This window comes from Leptonotus elevatus, chromosome 22 (genome assembly GCF_054856555.1).
Source record: "Leptonotus elevatus isolate MCC_2025b chromosome 22, RoL_Lele_1.0, whole genome shotgun sequence".
Taxonomy (NCBI): Eukaryota; Metazoa; Chordata; class Actinopteri; order Syngnathiformes; family Syngnathidae; genus Leptonotus; species Leptonotus elevatus.
This window is the reverse complement of record NC_141260.1, coordinates 8,929,078-8,946,778: the sequence shown is the minus strand read 5'-3', so window position 1 is coordinate 8,946,778 and position 17,701 is coordinate 8,929,078. Positions and strand designations below refer to the sequence as shown.

General features: G+C 39.3%; 2 long non-coding RNA genes across 2 annotated transcripts; one reads left to right on the top strand and one right to left on the bottom strand.

Annotated features, from left to right (window-relative positions):
* The first annotated feature begins 3,731 nt into the window (after nt 1-3,731).
* LOC147155487 (uncharacterized) lies at nt 3,732-4,319 on the top strand. The gene is made up of 2 exons (XR_015092286.1): nt 3,732-3,828; nt 3,907-4,319. It is a non-coding gene; the product is annotated as an uncharacterized LOC147155487 (long non-coding RNA).
* A 4,604-nt stretch (nt 4,320-8,923) lies between these two features.
* LOC147155486 (uncharacterized) lies at nt 8,924-11,450 on the bottom strand. The gene is made up of 3 exons (XR_015092325.1): nt 11,375-11,450; nt 9,768-9,943; nt 8,924-9,455 (listed from the first exon to the last, which is right to left on the bottom strand). It is a non-coding gene; the product is annotated as an uncharacterized LOC147155486 (long non-coding RNA).
* Between the last annotated feature and the right edge of the window lie 6,251 nt (nt 11,451-17,701).

Sequence of the window (17,701 nt, the reverse complement as noted above, 5' to 3'; positions counted from 1 at the left end):
GCCAAGAATGGTGCAGTGCGCTGCTCCCCTGTGTTGGTTAAAATTGTTATTTCTTGTATTAGTTAGCTGGCTAACAAACGAATTCATGTAGCTCACATATGCGCCATTGACAGGTACTGGAGGGAAGATGCACCCAATCGATGTTATGTATGTACACATTTGACTCCATAGTGTTCTTTATCTTGTTTTGCCTTCTAGAAAAATGACCGATCAGAGCAACAGCTCTTCGCTGCAGCAGCAGGTGAGCGGAATATCGCTACTGTCTTGACATTAATGGTGTGTTTTTTGTTATTATTTCTTCCTGTTTGCATAATAATGTAATCAATAATAATGCACATTACACACGACCTATACAGAGTGTCCCAAAAGTCTCTTTACAATTATAACAATTTTGAGATATTTTAAGTACCTTCATTTGTGTGAGTTTTTTTTTAAACTTAATTTAATAGACCTCTATATGGGCATCATCATTTACACCAAGCACATGAAAACGGTACTCGATTTGTTGCCATGTTTGCTGCAGGTTTACCATCCATCAACACAGTATCTGAAACAAATAAATTCAATATGAATGAATACTTTAATTAACAAACACTGGTTAAAATAAAACAAATCTGTTTAAGACATCTCAACAACTGCCTTTGTAATATATTGTTTTAAAAATTGTAAACATGTTATGGACACCCTATATTTCTCTCTAGGAACTGCTGCTGAATCTTTTACTGGCCCGACTCCATAACAGACTATCAGCTGCCCTTGGGCGTGCCCCTCTGGACCTGGACTATCTACAATTTATCATTTCACAGGACATGGTTTTACTGAGTGCACTAGCTAACCAAATTCAGATCCCTCAGCAAGTGTATGAAGCCCTTACTGATGTGCATGGTCTACTCTCTGCCCAAGATGAAATGGAGCTTCATGTAACGGTTCCTGTGGGGAGAACAAAACCTGGTTGTCCAAAAATTTTAATATGTAGGGAATATGTTTCGGAGCTCCTCAGCATAGGGCTATCTGCAGCGTACATTGCCAGACTTTTAGGAGTTTCTCGGTGGACGCTGCAGAGAAACATGAACAGCTGGGCTATGTCTGTTAGGGCCTTGTACGGTCAACTGACTAATGATGAGCTTGACAACCTGGTGTCACAAACACACCACTGCAACCCACATGCTGGGTACAGATTAATGATGGGATTGTTGCGGGCACAGGGGCATCGTGTACAGTGGCAGAGGATTCGTGCATCGATGCATAGGGTTGACACAGCAGGAATTGTGCTGAGAATGTCAGCATTGAGGTGTGTTGTTCGCAGAACATACTCTGTCCCAGGCCCAAGATCGCTGATGCATATAGACACAAACCACAAACTTATAAGGTTGGTTATGTTTTTCAAATCAAAACATATTACCTGTACATGACTTAACTATGTGCAAAAAAGTGATAATACCTAATGTTTTTCTTTATCTCAAATGTCATTGAAGGTACAATATGGTGATATTTGGAGGAATCGATGGTTTCTCAAGGAAGGTATAAATAATTGGATATTCCCTTTAAACGTCTAAACTTTTTGTCATTGAATCAGGCATTTCAATTGTGATTAGTTGTTTTTTGTTTTTGAAGACCTTCAGATTGTAGTACTAGTTTAGGATGGCTACCTCAGAAATCGGTTTCATTTTCTTTGGGAGCACCTTTGCATTTGTATTCTTCAATGGTAACATAATAGTACTGTAATACTCTTACTTACAGTCATTTTAGTTGAAAAGCTTTAATTGCACTTACAGTAACAAATCAAAACTCCATCATGTTACCTGTGACTTTATGCTAAGACTTCGCTGGCACTCTTTGTCTGAGAATTAGATTACATGTTTTCTTTTTTGACATTTTATAAAGACTCATTTCTTATGGAATCTCTTAAAACAGATGCAAGGTAGAGAATGAGATATTCTCAAGTGCCATTACACCAATTGCATTGAGTATTATTGTTGCATTTTACCTTTTTAAATATAATCCTGTTTTAACTACTACATGACTGTTAAAGGTTATTGAAATTGTATTTGTTAAGAGCTTTGAAATTGACACTTAAAATTGATATTGTTATTGTTAACGTACTTTGATCATTTGAAAATAAAAAGTACAGTTGTTTGAAGTCACAATGGGACAATTCCATTCTTCTCACATAGATAATGTATCTTGCTGTTGCAAATAATAACAGAGCCTCCACAACCCTTGCCTTCTTCAATGAAGCTGTTGAGAAGTATGGCTTACCTCAAAGAATAGTCAGACATCATCACCTAGCCTATCCTACCCTTAATAGTGTAAATCTACCTGTTCTAACCATTGACTTGTTTTAAGGTTTTTGTTTCAGTGAAGTGTAATGCATAATTAATAGGAGTTCTCATGTTTGTTACATTTTCTTAAGGGTTCGTGGTGACCATGGGGTGGAAAATGTGGATGTAGCCCAGCTGATGTTCTCCACAAGAGGAGTTGGCAAAAACAGCTTCATTGCAGGGAAAAGTGTGCATAATCAGAGGTACTTTAGAAGACACTTCATTTTTATGGAACTACCACATTCATAACCTTGTAAGTTTACAGGGTGAGTAAAAAAAGAAAGAAAAAAAGAATACGCCAAAATCTATGCAATATTAAAAAATAATAATAACAACAACACAGAAAACTTCCGGTTAGACACATGTAAATACATTCAAATTATTCTTGTTTTTGAAGTGGTTAATGTGGCCACCACCAGCACGGGCAACATCTAGCCTATTTGAAAAAGAGAAAAGAATGAACTGAATGAAAACTTCACTTAGCAGTCGATGGCTGTAATTGGCCTGGCAGAACCTCTGTGTGTGTGATTTTATTTTTTTCTTCTTGTGGTGGTATGTTAAAGACAAAGTTTATGTTCCACCACTTCCATCAAATATCAATTACATGAAAGACCAAGTAACAGTTGCAATCAACATTGGCAACTTACGGTTGTCTTTACTGCCAGTGGTAAACACTAACACTTGTAAAACCTAAAAACTTGAAGCTATTTACGACACAAGTCCAAGCTACAGTTTTTCATTTTTGCAATATCGCATGATTTTAAATTTTCATTTGATTTGTAGCTTTATAGGATATCCCCTTGAGATGCAACATCTAATTTTCAAAGGTGACATTCCAACACATACAAATAGTAATAATGTACAAAATAAAGGTAAAGAATTCTGCTATGTTCTTTTTTTTAATCACCCTTACTTTCTCATTACTTGAAATTAATGGAATGTTTGTTTCATTTATGAAACTGCATTAATCATTTTAAACTACTTTTTTTGTTGATAACAGAAAAACAAACCATTTGCCATTGAAATGCTTAAATTTAAAAGGATTTAGAACAATTCAAACATGCTCTCAAAAATGATTAAATAATTATTTGGATAGCCAAGTAGTTGATTAATTGTTGCACCCAGTTGCTTGTTTGTCCAAATATGATTCACTCTTTTACATGGTTTAAAAGGTTATCTATATGTCTTCTTTAATTAAAAAAAAGGGGGGGGGGCACAATTACATTGACATTACAAAATTGAACGTCTTTGGCGAGATGTCTACACAGCAGTCACTTGCCTCTACTATGCTGCGTTGCACCAAATGGAGGAAGATGATCTCCTGGACCTGTCCAGCAGTGTTCACCTTTTCTGCTGCCATTATGTCTTCATTCCTCGCCTACAAGCACAGCTTGATGTTTTTAAAGATGGCTGGGACAGTCATCCCATGAGCAGCGAGGGAAATCGTACCCCGAACCAACTGTGGCACATGGGACTGCACTATAATGTACAAGAGTCTAATGATGTTGTAAGTACTTTTAAAAAATTGGTAAGCAAAACTTACTTTAAACAGTAGACAATGAATTGTTTTTCATATCAACTACAGGATTTGAACATCCCCCTGATAAACTGGGAGAGTAGTGGCCTTGTGTCCAGCAACACCGACTCTTGTGTCTATGTGCCTGAAACTGACTGCCCTTTGACACCTCAAGAACTGGCTGGACTCCATGCTGCTGTGGATCCAGCAGGACCTTCTACACGCATGGGAGTAGACCATTATTTGGCTGCAGTGAACTACATGCACAGTATAAACTATGTGTAGGGTCTAGCCAAGCGCTTCTGGGCTGTTATTTGTTTAAAACTGCCTGCACTAAATTACATTTTATAATTTAGTGCTATATATTGTCTTTTCGTACAAATTGACAATGAACTGTAATAAGAACCTATCTAGCAAAACATCAGAACTACATTATTTAAAGTAATGAAATAAAGATTTTGATCTATACCAAACCAAAACCAGTATCAGTTGTGGCGATGCAGTTCTTTAAATGGTCACTGAATTCTGTGTAATGGCTGTAGTGGCCAGGTAACTTTAAGTTTTGGAAGCATGTAGAAGATGTGGGATGTTCCGCTCTCACCACCTCCACTTTCATATCTGGCATGGGTATCTCCCATCCCACCCAGAACTTCAGGAGTCTTTTAAGATTCTCTTGAGACCCTAAAAAAAAGGAGAAAAAAAGTGGAATTAAGCTGTGCATGCTATTAAGTAACAATAATCAATTAGATTACTGTTTTTATAATTTAATTTATGTATTTTTTTGAGAAAAAAACAGGTTCTGCAACATCTGGGAAAAAAAGTGATCCCTGCTAGAGGATGATCATTTAAGAAAATCAAATCACAGATGTATCTATAAATTAAAATTCTGCCTTGTAGCAATATGTGTATGCTTATGCTTAATACTCATAATACAACTTGTGTTCATAAACAAGAAAAAATGGTTAAAAAAACCTTGATTTTCAACCACATTTGAAAATCTGCATTTATGCATTACAAAATGTGCACAAATATCAACATGTAATTTACCTGTCCTCACAAACTGACGCAAGTACCCCATTATTCTACATCTACAGTCAACGGAGTAACCATCTTCATCGTCCAACCCAGATTCCTCAGGCCATTTGATTAGGTCCAAAACAACCTAGGACAGCAAATGAGACAATCATTATGGCACCATAGTTGGCATTGAACCAATTCATTCTATTTTACAATTTTCTCTCTAATTTATACATATGGTCAATCCACACATGGGGTGTTAATTGTGTGAAGGCTGATGTTGTGGTCTCAACAGCCTAACAATGAAATGTGTATCCTGCTGAGGAGAACATGTGATTGTTGATTTCTCGTCAGACTTTGTTCAAGGTTGGAATTGTTCACTGAAAATGATTCCAAATCAAAATTTCCTTGGAACAAGGAAAAAACATTAAAAATGTTTGCATAACTGAACATATGATGACGAATATTCAATAATATAACCCTAACCCTAAGCAAACACTCTCCCTCTCATTTGGATATGGGCTTAAAGGTTGTATCTAACTGTGCGTCAAAGGTTTGCATGCAAGGGACTGTGCATGTAGCGAGTTTTTCTTTGTTGTCAGTTTTTAATTATTATTTATTCTAAGGTTGCAAAGATGTTCTCAAGACACTTGCAAAGTATATTTACGGCACCAAACATTCTATGTAAATCGCAAAGGAATAATGAACATGTTGAAATTTCTTTGCGAGTGTCTGCCACACAGCGGCCGAAATGAGTTTCTTCCGTTGGGTGTCCGGGCTTTCCCTTAAGAGATTTGGTGAGAAGCTCAGTCATCCGGGAGGGACTCAGGGTCGAGCCGCTGTTCCTCCGCGTGGAAAGGAGCCAGTTAAGGGGGCTCGGGTATCTGGTTCGGAAGCCTCCTGGACGCCTTCCTGGAGAGGTGTTCCGGGCATGTCCCACCGGCGGCAGACCCCGGGGACGACCCAGGACATGCTGGAGAGACTATGTCTCTGGGCTGGCCTGGGAACGCCTTGGGATCCAGCCGGAGGAACTGGTTCAAGTGGCTGAGGAGGTCTGGGCTTCCCTCCTAAAGCTGCTGCCCCCGTGAATCCGACTCCGGATTAGCGGTAATAAATGGATGGATGGGTGGTGGGTCTGGCAAACATCTTTGCAACCTTGAACTAACCCTAATGAAAAAATAAATATTTTTTTGTTTTGCCAGACTGTCACATCAAATCAAAATTGATATAGCTCCTTTCATACATTACATTGCAACTCAAAAGCGTTGAGTGAGTAAAACATCCATAGTACAGCACAAAGAAAACCCTAACCTTCCCCCCAACATGCCCATGAGCAGGCTCACTCAAACTCGCACAACCTTTAAAAAAAAAGTGTAATTAAGTTATCTGGTCAATCTTGACCTAATGAATTCCGTTTGCATTCCCATAAATTCCAGTTAATTCCCATGCAAAAAAAATTATTTTGAAAATTACAGACATTTTAGAATCCTAGACATGCTTCATTGAATACCTCCACACTGCACTCAGACTTTGTTTCTGTTGGAAAAACTGATGCCACTGCATCGGGTCGAGACTCCAATAACAGCATAATGAGGGTTTCTTTTAGTCCTTGCTTCAGCTGTTTGAGTTGGCGGGAGTTTCGGCCGAGCACCCTAAAGTATCACAGGGGTGAGTGAGGTATGGATGAAGGGACTCCAAGTAAATATATACATGCAGTAAATTCAATTCAATTATTACTCTGTGCACATTCAAACACTGGTCTGTATATATTGCTGTACAGCCGATCGCCCATACACACCGTGCAAGCCATTGGAGCCACAGGGCGACCATCTTACCTCTCCCATCCTGAGAGAAGACTACTATATATACTATAGGTATACATACAGATTAGACATATACAGCTCCTAGGCTCTTAGTGTCGGGCCGGGAGGCAGGTGTGGCAAGGTGGTCACAATTTTTTTAACAAGTGGACACTGGACAGTATGTGCTGCTTTGACGACCCCTTTTTTCTTTTATCGCTCAGTTCTTTAGACCCCAATATTAGATTTGGCAGAGGCATCTTTTGTTGAGTTAGTTATAATTAATTTATTAAAAAATGTACAATTTTCCTCCTACAACCCTCATTAAGCATATAATGTATACATGTATTTAAGGCAAGTTGTAAAATGTCTGAAGTCCTCTTGTTTATGTTTAATAAATTTATAAACATCGTAAATCAAATGTTCTCCAATTTCAATACGGTAAATATATTCGAGGATCGTGTGTGACATAATGTTCATTGTGACATATTGTGATGGCTGCGAGATATCAGGAGGGTATAATTTGATGCTCAAAGCCTGGTTTCCAGTTGATGCTGACAGGGTTTGTGAGGCTCACTTTATTACCGGTAATTACTTGAGCCTATAGATTTGTTATTTGGAGAGGATTTAAAAAACGAAGAAATCGAGTTTGTGCAGTAGCTATAAAAAAACACTAAGTCATATTTCTTTTTCAGTCTTATTCAGGTGTTCCAAAGCATGATCAACAGCCACCCTGACTTGTTCCTCGCCTTGAAATGGGCGATATTGTTTGACGTCTCATCTATACAGCGCGACTGAGCCCGCTATCATTTTCTGTCACACAACCAACCGCGCATGCGCAAACATTTTTCATCAAAGATCCTCCTATAGGATTGTATGCCGAGAAACATTTCTTGAGAGTAATAATATGGAATTGGCCTATCGGCTATCCAGTTACATATACAGAGGTAATGTGTAAAATGTACATTTATCAAAGCATGATATACTGTTAGATAGGAGACACTTAAGTAGGACAACTTTTGATGGATATAACGCTAGTCAGCCACACTTACTGCATGCTGAAGTAGATTGTGAAGGAGCCAGGTGCTGTTACTAGCCGTTAATATAGGCATGTCCCATGCCAATGCCAGGTCATTAACAGCCGTTGTCTGACACTCATTGAGTCCTCTTTTTTCACTTGTTTCTTCCTTTCCAGCAGATTCTTGATTCTCAAACAGCTTTAAAAAGAAAATACCGCACATTTATTTCCAATAAATTACATTTAAAAAGTAAAAGTATAGTCCATATTTTTTCATTCACATTTCATGACAATGTTTTCCAATGGATAACCTTGCACTTTACCGTACTTACCGGGCGTATGGTCTCCCTGATGTCCATGTCTGCCACATCTTCTAACATGATTGTCGCTGTCTGTGGTGATTTACCAAGCAACACATGAATTACTGCTGGGCTAATACCTAACAGACAAGGGCCCCCATGAAGGAAAGAATGCCCAATCATTCTTCCTGCCATGACAAACAGGTCATTCTGTGCAAATACTTGGGAAGTGGCAGGAATTAAATGATCTGGTTGGCCTTCAAACAGCACAGTGCCGCATGCGGTTCCTATAAAAAATTAAAAAAAATGTTAATGGGGTTTGCCATTTTATGTTCAATACGGTTATAATAACCACATGATTGCAATTTCCTGCCTATGATTGTGTATTAATCTTTAGATTGACAGATTTGTCATGTGTTATGGCTATGCTGTCTGTTGTTAGTTATTCATAGTATAGCTGAATGATAACTTGTATTTGCTGAATGATTAATTTACAATAATTTGCAATATAATCACTGACCATAACTAAAGCTGTCTGCCAGGATGGTGCACGTAATTCCTTCATAAGATCATGAGTCAATTATCTAACATTTATGTTCTATTTTGCCTTGCAACTTAAACAAACAAACTTTAGTGGAGTTGGGCCAGTGTCTTTAGGATTCTTTAAGACCTACCGCAATCAAGTTTGAAACCATGTTGTAACTTGTGCATTATCATACTGAAGAAGTGTCTGTTAACCCCTTCTCCAATGGCCACATCTCCTAAAAACACAAGCAATCACATCCATCTTTCAGGTCATGGGTTTTCTGGCCTTCAAATTTGTATTTTTCATGTTTTCATATGTTCATGTGGGATTGCTGTTACAGCATTGTACTCCCACAATAAAAATATTCATGCAACATGCAACATGGACCACTTTCGTGTCATTACATATTTTGAATGACTGCCGTAGCCACAGTACAGTGATGCGAAGATAACTGTCCTTCTGGCAGCACTTGTACGACGCCTTCAGCCACATCTCCATGCAAATGCATCAGTTTCCAGGGAGATAGGCTACTCAAGCTAGCTGTCTTAGCGGTTGTTCATAGAAAGCTTTAAGTGTGAACTTAAAAAAGAAAAGAAAAAAAAATAAGTTTAACAAGTACATTACTACATTATTGTAATTTTGGTGCTCATGCGCACTAACATGCTACTTATCTGCACCCCTACAAATATATAAAAAGCAAAACATGTTACGAATACAATACTCAAAAACAACATGTTTGAATTGAGGTTTGTTTACAGCACCTTTTAGTTTAGCTTGAAATGGTTTGGCCCAATCTATATTGGGAGTCTTGTAAAAAGTGAGGATTCTGGCTTCCTGGTCCATTACGTCTTCTCCAATGTCTATTATTATTTTTAGGTATGGCTTATCTTCATTGGTTTGCAGACACTGCCTTCTGTACTGGTCAGCTGCTAATTCCGGATCCACTACGTTTTGCCATGCTGTAGTAACACACAAAAAATAGAAGAAAACAACTGTTTATTATAATTGAAGTTGTAATTTAAAAAGTAATGAATTGCACAACATTCACTACTCTACAAATTGTGCCTATAACCAATTTGTAGAATAAACAAAGACATATGCAAGTCTATGACAAACTCAATAATTGTAATTCGATTTTTGGTGAGATGGAAAAAAAATTACAGCACTGTAATGAATATTGGCATTTTAACATCTTTCAATGTGATTGTTTTTCTTAACTTTCACCAAACATGTCATTATTTATTCATAAATTTTTTTAGACAAATACTAACGCATCTCATCCATTTCATCAGGTCTGGACTGTAAAAGGGTATTGTCTGTTGAGAGGGTCGCTGTTGATGTCGTTATATCAGGTGATGAGCAGATAACTGATGCACCAGTGCTGCTTTGAGTCATGTGGTCACTCGGCATATATGATTGTGCAGAAGTGGAGCTACCACATGGAAATCTTGAAAAAGATTGAATGAACACACGTTTTAGCACACATATTAAGAAAAAAAAAAAACATTTTATACAGTTTGATTATCACACTTGCATCATCCAAAAAAGAAAACTCATACACAGTGGTCATGTGTCAAATTATGTACAATTTTATATCTTGAAAATGTACCTGACGATTTACATGAAGAAATTTACGCTTTATTTATATATTTTTTATTTTTTTCTTAAAGAGCTCAGTATTGTTCATTCGGAAATGTCATCATCATTGCTCTTTATTTATTTTTATTTTTTTTATTTTTTTATTTTTTTTGTGTGTGTGTGTGGGTGAGTATGTGTATGTGCGTGCGTGCGTGCGTGCGTGTATTTGTTAGCTCACCAAAAAAACCTATTAGAAAAAATCTCATACCGTTCACCTAAACCGAACACCGCCGTCAGGAGACCCGAGGGGACCAAAGAAAACCAAGGAAGGTGAAATCCAGCACCGACCAGGCACCACCCACCAGAACTCCTCCCCAACCCAAGAAACATCCAGACCCCAACAAATCCAAAAAACATAAAATCAGGGAGGCCTCAAGAGACCGAAGGAGAGACCGAGAAAAGGAAGGAAGGACAGACGAAGCCGAGTGAGATCCACAGACACCAGCCTCCACCGATTCAATGACCTGAGGAGGAAACAGATTGTGTCTGAGTTTCGGTAGATGCTGGTGTGGTGGATCTGGCATGCTTGAAAATCTCCACCAAAGAGGGGAGCCGTTGACCCCTGCCGGAACAGAGCAAGCGCAACACCTCAGGGCCCCCCAGGCCGCGGCAGCGCCAAAGGACGACCCCCGGGCCCCGCCAGGACCACCGGCCGAAGAGCAATCCCAGGAGCAGGAGCGCCCCCCGCCCCAACACGGCCCGCGCCCCCGACCCAACGCAGCAGAACGGGGCACTGCAGGCCCGCCAGGCACCCCACCGGCCCCCAACCCCCGCACCCCCGCCCCCCATCCACCCCCGCCACCCACCCCAACCCAGCCCCAGCCGCCCCCAGGTCCCCAATTCCCCAGACACCCCACCACCCCCACAACCCCCACCACCGCCCCCGGCGCCGAAGAGGGGCCCGACAGCGGAGCGGAGAGGGCAGCCGCGCCCACCCCACCCCCCGCCGTGTGGAGGGACGGAACACCGGGGGCAGAAGGAGGAGATGGGGGCACCGGAGGGCGGCCGACACCCCCGAACCCCAGGCCCAGCGGGGGAAGGCCCCGGTCGTCACCCCAGCGTTCTTTGTGAAAGTTAACCCCTGTTACTGAGTCCGCCAGCTCGCCGACTGGCGAACTCTACCCCTAAGGGGAAATTTACGCTTTACATTTCAAGCACCATTATAAGTAATAAATTAATTGTAGTATTTTGTGCATATTCTCATGCAGTTTTGATATCTCTAAATTTACGTCTGTCATACCTGTCACCACATGAACTTGCATGGTGTGCAACAATTTCCGCAGGAAATATATTTCCACAAATTGGACAGGAGTCCTAAAAGTACCAAGCATATAGAGACATGGTTTCATAAAGTAGAAGTAACATAACTGTTGAATACAATATAGAACAAAGTATAGCAGATCATGACATTTGAATAAACACACTACTGTTACACAAATACACGGATTGCTTACCTCACTAATTACTTCTAAATCATGTTCTGCTGTCGGGACCGTTTCGTCTTCACAATCATCCTTCGTCTATGGAAAATATGGAATCAAATGAATAGAATTTTCATAAGACAAACTTGACAGTTCCACCGAAAAAGCCAAATGTTCATAGACAGGTGCCTGTGACAGGAGTTTAAAAAAGAAGTAATTTGACAAAAAAATTGCTATGCTTAAAATGACTTTTATCTGTTAACCCTGTGATTTTTAACAAGTGTGCGGTGAGAAATCGTCAGGTTTTCTAGTGGAAAATAATCAAATGTCAATTACTAGTTAATAAAAAAAAAAAGTATATTTTTTTATTGATTTATAGCAACCAGCACGTATAGTAGCAGATATGGGCAACATGCCACGGACTTCCAACTTCTGTAACGCTGCTCAATTGAACGTTGCCGTTGATAGGTGTGAGTGTGTAGGCCAGGGTGTCTCAGTTCTCCAAAGCACTTCGGAGAACTGAAACACCCTACACACGAAAACAGCATAGGTGTCTGACTTACTCAATGCTGACTGAAAAAGAAGTGGGTATACTCAGTATACCCGCGTATACCCTGGACTTCACCACTGGGTGTTATCAAGGGCTTAAAGTTAAAAAAAAAATCCTGAGCCTGAACTTTTCCAGGGAGCGGTGGTGCAGTGTCCAACATGCCGATTCGTTGTTCGACCGGCATCAAGCCATTACTATTTGATTTGTCGCCGTGGATGGACTGGGCATTTGGGAAACTCATTAAATTCCCAATTGGCCAGTCCTCCCCAAGCGTCAGGTCATCTCTTTCATTATCCATTTATATTATGTATGGTACAGTATAGCATCCCCTCTAGTGCTGCAGCTATCAAATATTTAGGTATTCAAACATCATATGGAAAATTCTATTGAATAATCAGGTATTTGGATTAAATATAAATATTTTCGCACGGTGAAAGAACAATTATGAATAAAGAAGACAATAAAAATATATTCCCACTTACTAATGATCGACCAACTTTCATTTCTAGATAATCAACTTTTTTGTTTTACTTAAATTTAAATTGTGCTTAACAGCACATTATTTTCCTCTCTAGAAAGTTTGGGAGATTTTACAAAAATCTCTCCCCATGGATTGAACTTCCGTTAAATATTAGGACACTTTCATCTCTACCCACTCTTAAAACACACTTACTTACCTACTTTTTTTTCATTTAATTGACTTATTCATTTACCCGCTTAAGATAATTATTGATTTTTTTGGTGATATTTTTGTTTTACCTCTTTACACACTTTTATATCCGCTGTCGCACACACTTGTTTTTCCCACGGACTCTTAGAAACAACCCCCAAACACTTCCACCTTGCCAGCGCTTCTGCAGAGCGTGAGAGCGTGCAAACGCCTGACGTCACGCTCAAGGAGAAACCTTACGTTTCCGTCCCGAAACCGTCATCATTATTTGACAAAACAGGAAAAATAGGGGCAACAGCCATTGTGCCACAGTAGTGCCTCCTGTCCTTTAACATTTTTCTTAAGCATGTGTGGGTGATAAATATGGTTGTTTTAACACTCCAAAATTTGACATGCGCCTTTAAGTTACGTGAACTTCCTGCCACGCATATTCAGCCAACATTCAGCCAGTCACGAATGTACGTATGGATGTAGGCCGTGTGCCTCACAATGAACTGAAATAATAAGTAGAGCCATTATCATTGGCCAGTAAAGGAGTAGTCAAATACAACAAAAATCAAACCAAGTGCAGAGTAGACTGAGCTTTGCACTATATTAGAGCTGGGTACGAAAAGATAGCCCTTAGACTACAAAGATAAAGGGAAAAAATGCTACCACAGCTGAGCAAATGTAATAATTTGATTTTATCTATTAGGGAAACATTTGTAAAGACAACTTACATGAGCTCTACAGGACTCAATGTGGACCTGGATCAAGGGCAATGGAACCATCTGGCCACAGGTCATGCATCCATTTTTGGGCATTTTGTTGAACTCAGCAGCATCATACGGCAGTGGGGTAGTATCTATTTCTTCTTGAAGAGGGACAATGTACAGCACATTTTTCCCATTGTTCGAAGCAGTTTTGAGAGATTTGGCAGTGTATCTTTGTGAACCTTGAGCCACAGGATTTAATCTTCTTTGTCCACCGCCTCCTTAAAAAGTAAGAAAAACAAACAAAGAAACTGTCATGTCTGGGAAGATCTGGTTTTGGTTGAGGGTCCCGATTGGTCCTGAGTGGGTTCCAGCCTTTCCGCGGGTTGACCAATCCGGGCCCTCGGCCACTTGTGCCTGGCCCCAGGTGTGGCGAGTTACCCAATTAGTGTGGGTGTATTTAGTTCCCGGGTGGTGATCAGTCGGCGTGCGATCATTGCCGCTTGTCACGGTCACCACCGGAGTTCTGGCTGTCAGTTTGATTTTGTAACTTTTCAGTTTGTTGTTTAGTTAGCATTAACCAGTACCCTGGTTAGTGTTTTCTGAAAAATAAAGCACGCCAGTCTCGCTCCTGCTGTGGTTCTCCTGCCTCCCTGCATTTTGGGTCCTCCACTTCACACGCCGACAGACACCACACCGCCCCGTGACCACACCGTAACAGAAACTATACAAATTTGAAGGACTTTCATCAACAAACAAAATATACCACCATAACCTTTTCAGATATTCACAAAAAATATATATATTTGTGATATGCCGCAAACTATCGGTAGTTTGCAATTCCACTGATCACAAACAGTTGTGGCGATTACTTGACTACTTAGATCATGTTCAGAATAATAACGCATCACCAACTTGCTGCAGTTAAATAACCATCATTACTTTACAGCTTCAATTCGTTGGTGTATGCACATAATTATAATAAAGACAATTACTATGATGGTTAAATTTGCAGCTTGTAACAGCATTCCAGACATTAATAAATAAAATGTTACACTCACAATTAATTCAACTACGCAAAGTTGCAATAATACTAGGAAACCATTCTGTGGCATTAGTAGGCATAATTTAGAAGTATTAAATTGATCAACAAAATTAAAAAAAGAGGTATGTACCTGAAAGGGGGGGATTTTCAAAGATTATGAGTTTCTGCTGAGGCCTTGTGACAAATATGTCATGTTTTGTAACTTTCAGTGTTTTCATTGACAATTGTGATGCTACGTCAAAATGGCAGTCATATACTGCATATGGTTTGGAGTCAGATTTATCCCACTGGGAGTGACCCAGTTCTGGCCTAAAAGCGTTAGAGGCAAATGTAAACAGCAAAGATTGCTGATTACAGTAATTTATTTGTTCTGGTTAATACAGTCATTCCAAAACACATTGTGTCACGTGAACATATTATATCATGTATTTACTGTGCATTTTCCTTGAACGCTTTGAGGTCGGAACTGACAATCTAAGTGGGATAAATCCGATTTTCCACTTTCCTCAAGTGCAGAAATTATCGTTGGTGAAATGAAGCTTTCCACTCGTTGAAAAGTATTAGACTTTGGATCGTCGTAATTTGATTTGTGAGGATTGTTTTGTTTTGAGAACGTGAAAAACTATAATTTTAACAATATGCCTGCTTTGTATGCTTGTCACGTTGTTGTCACGGTGTTACATTGTGGAAATATAAGAGATGCCAGAACTTCGGAATTGTCAATTTGAGTTCGTAAACGGAGAAAGTTGTGAGCAAGCATGTGTGTTCCTGTTTTGATGTTAACTACGGGCGTACAGTAGCTTTGTTTTAGCTGTTAAAAAACACGAGTTAACTGACTAATGTTTACATTACACGTGGCAGTGTGTTAGCGCACCAAACAGGACATCGTGTACCATTACATCAAACACACATGACAACCTGTGTGTGCTCAGGCTATCTTACTGACACGAATGTACCAATGGATTCAGGCATCATCCGCAACGTGCTTTTCTTTTTATATATCACATTTGATAATGCAATTAATTGTCCATGTAGTCATGATTAACCAACTTATCTTAATTTGCAACAACTGGCAGCGTTGAACCTGAACAAGTTAAACGAACAAAAGCCCATTAATGCATGTATATTGCTGCCCGATGCACACTTAAGTTAGTGTGGTTAATTTTGGCATCTGAGAATGGCAGTTCATTTTCATTATACACTGCCAGGTTTCACTAGACATCAATGAGAAAAGCTGTAAACAAGGCTTCAGATGAAGGGGACCAAATGCCTTATTTGGCAACCACAGCCTCGAAGTGTCACACTGTCGGATAATTTAGAGCTTGGTATAAAAAACAAAATTAAATCAAAGAAAATTGAAGTATGTATTGTTAGAGTTTACAATATTTGTATTCTACTCTTTGCGTGTTCAATTAACTGAATGGTGAGATTCTGTCCCTTTGCAAAGGTATTATAATTATCAGAAGCTTCTGATCACACAAATGAAGTCACCCAAGCAGTGTTCTGTTCAAAAGTGTGTGTCCCTCCTTCTCCTGCACATCATTATTTATTGAAAAGTGGGTGAATACGAAAAGTCTCCTCTCCCCTCCCATTCACAAAAAGGCAGAAGTTCCCAGGAATACAAATCAGATTAGACCTAAACAATAATAAGTCAGCCTGTCCTTGGACTCGACCGACTGAGACTGGTACAAACTCTACTCCCTCTTTCCCAGGCAAGAGAGACAGATAAGAATACAATAGACAATACTATTCATTGAGCTACACAGCTATAACTAAATCCAAAACGGCTAAAATATAAATTGAAACTGAAAAACAATGTTAATAATTCAACAGTATCCAATGAAGAACCATACCTGTAACTTTTTTAAGAAACCAGCCACCTTGTAAATCTCGCATCCTGGGATATTCTTCTTGGAGCAGTCTGCTTATCTGAAAGTAGTAAGCAAGTGCTGCTGACATAGTTAATTGTTATATGTATAAATTTTCATAAAACTTTGTTAGCTGCAAATGAAAATTAACAGTTTTGCGATATGGTGGAAAATTCAAATGACGGTATCGGGAGGGTAACCAAACAGACCGACCGACATCTTAAGATTATAATTCGTTGTCCGTTTGACAGAGGTAGTCAATGCGCACAAGGATCAGAATTAATTTATTTATTTGCAGTAATTGCGGAGCAGTTTTGCGTATCATGACTTCATTTGAGGAGCAAATTTCTTTTTTCCTCTCCTTTTTTTTTCTTTCTTTAAGGAGCGAATTTAGAATTTTGTGGAGCAATTTCTTTTTTCTTTTTGTACCCGGTTAATTCCAGGGACGCTTAGCCTGGCCGAGGGTCAAGAAAAGCCTGGCGGCTCGCCGCTCTATTAAAACGCTGGGGAAAACACTGGTTTCCATTTAGTCTTTTCACGATACCGAAATTTTGACTTTGATACTAAAACCTGCATAAAATACCTCAATGCCGGTACTGAAACGCTAGACAAAACTCTAAAACATCAGCAAAAGCAGCAAAATTAAAACTGGCTAAAGAACTTCAAATTATTTTTACTTATTATTAATTTGAAATATTGGGATGTATACATGTTAAATTTATGTACATACGGTATATATTTATGTTTATACTGTATGTGCTTTCACATTGCATTCTGTATTCTTGAAGTGCTGTATTTGACTGCATTTGATGTCATCCGTTTTAAAAATTGGCAATAGTGGCACTCCAATAACTCAATGTAACGTTGCTTGATTGTTCGTGCATGTCTCGGCTCTTCTCCATTTCGCTCCTAATTAGTCGAATGCATCATCAAATACTACAAATTGGGAACAAAATAATTCAAACTCCACTTATTTTTAAGGGAAGTGTCAAAAATGCGTCACAACCTGTGTCTGTTGCTCTGTCAGTCGTCTGAGCTTTTACTATGCATAAGTGTGATATCCTACTGTGTGCCTGTTCATTGAACGCACCGTGCCTAAGTCCACTGCAGGAATGATTGCTGATTTTTCTTCTGCTTCTTCACGAAAAACATTTGCTCTTGTCACAAAACCTTTCTAAAACTGAAAATTGAAAACCACACGTGTTCTTCGTGTGCTGATTGAAAACATGCGTAGGCAATGCCAATGCTGTTGCATAGCTTACGTGGACGTCCAGCGAGCACTACACTTAATAAGCTTAATTAGCGCTTCATGCTTCTCCAC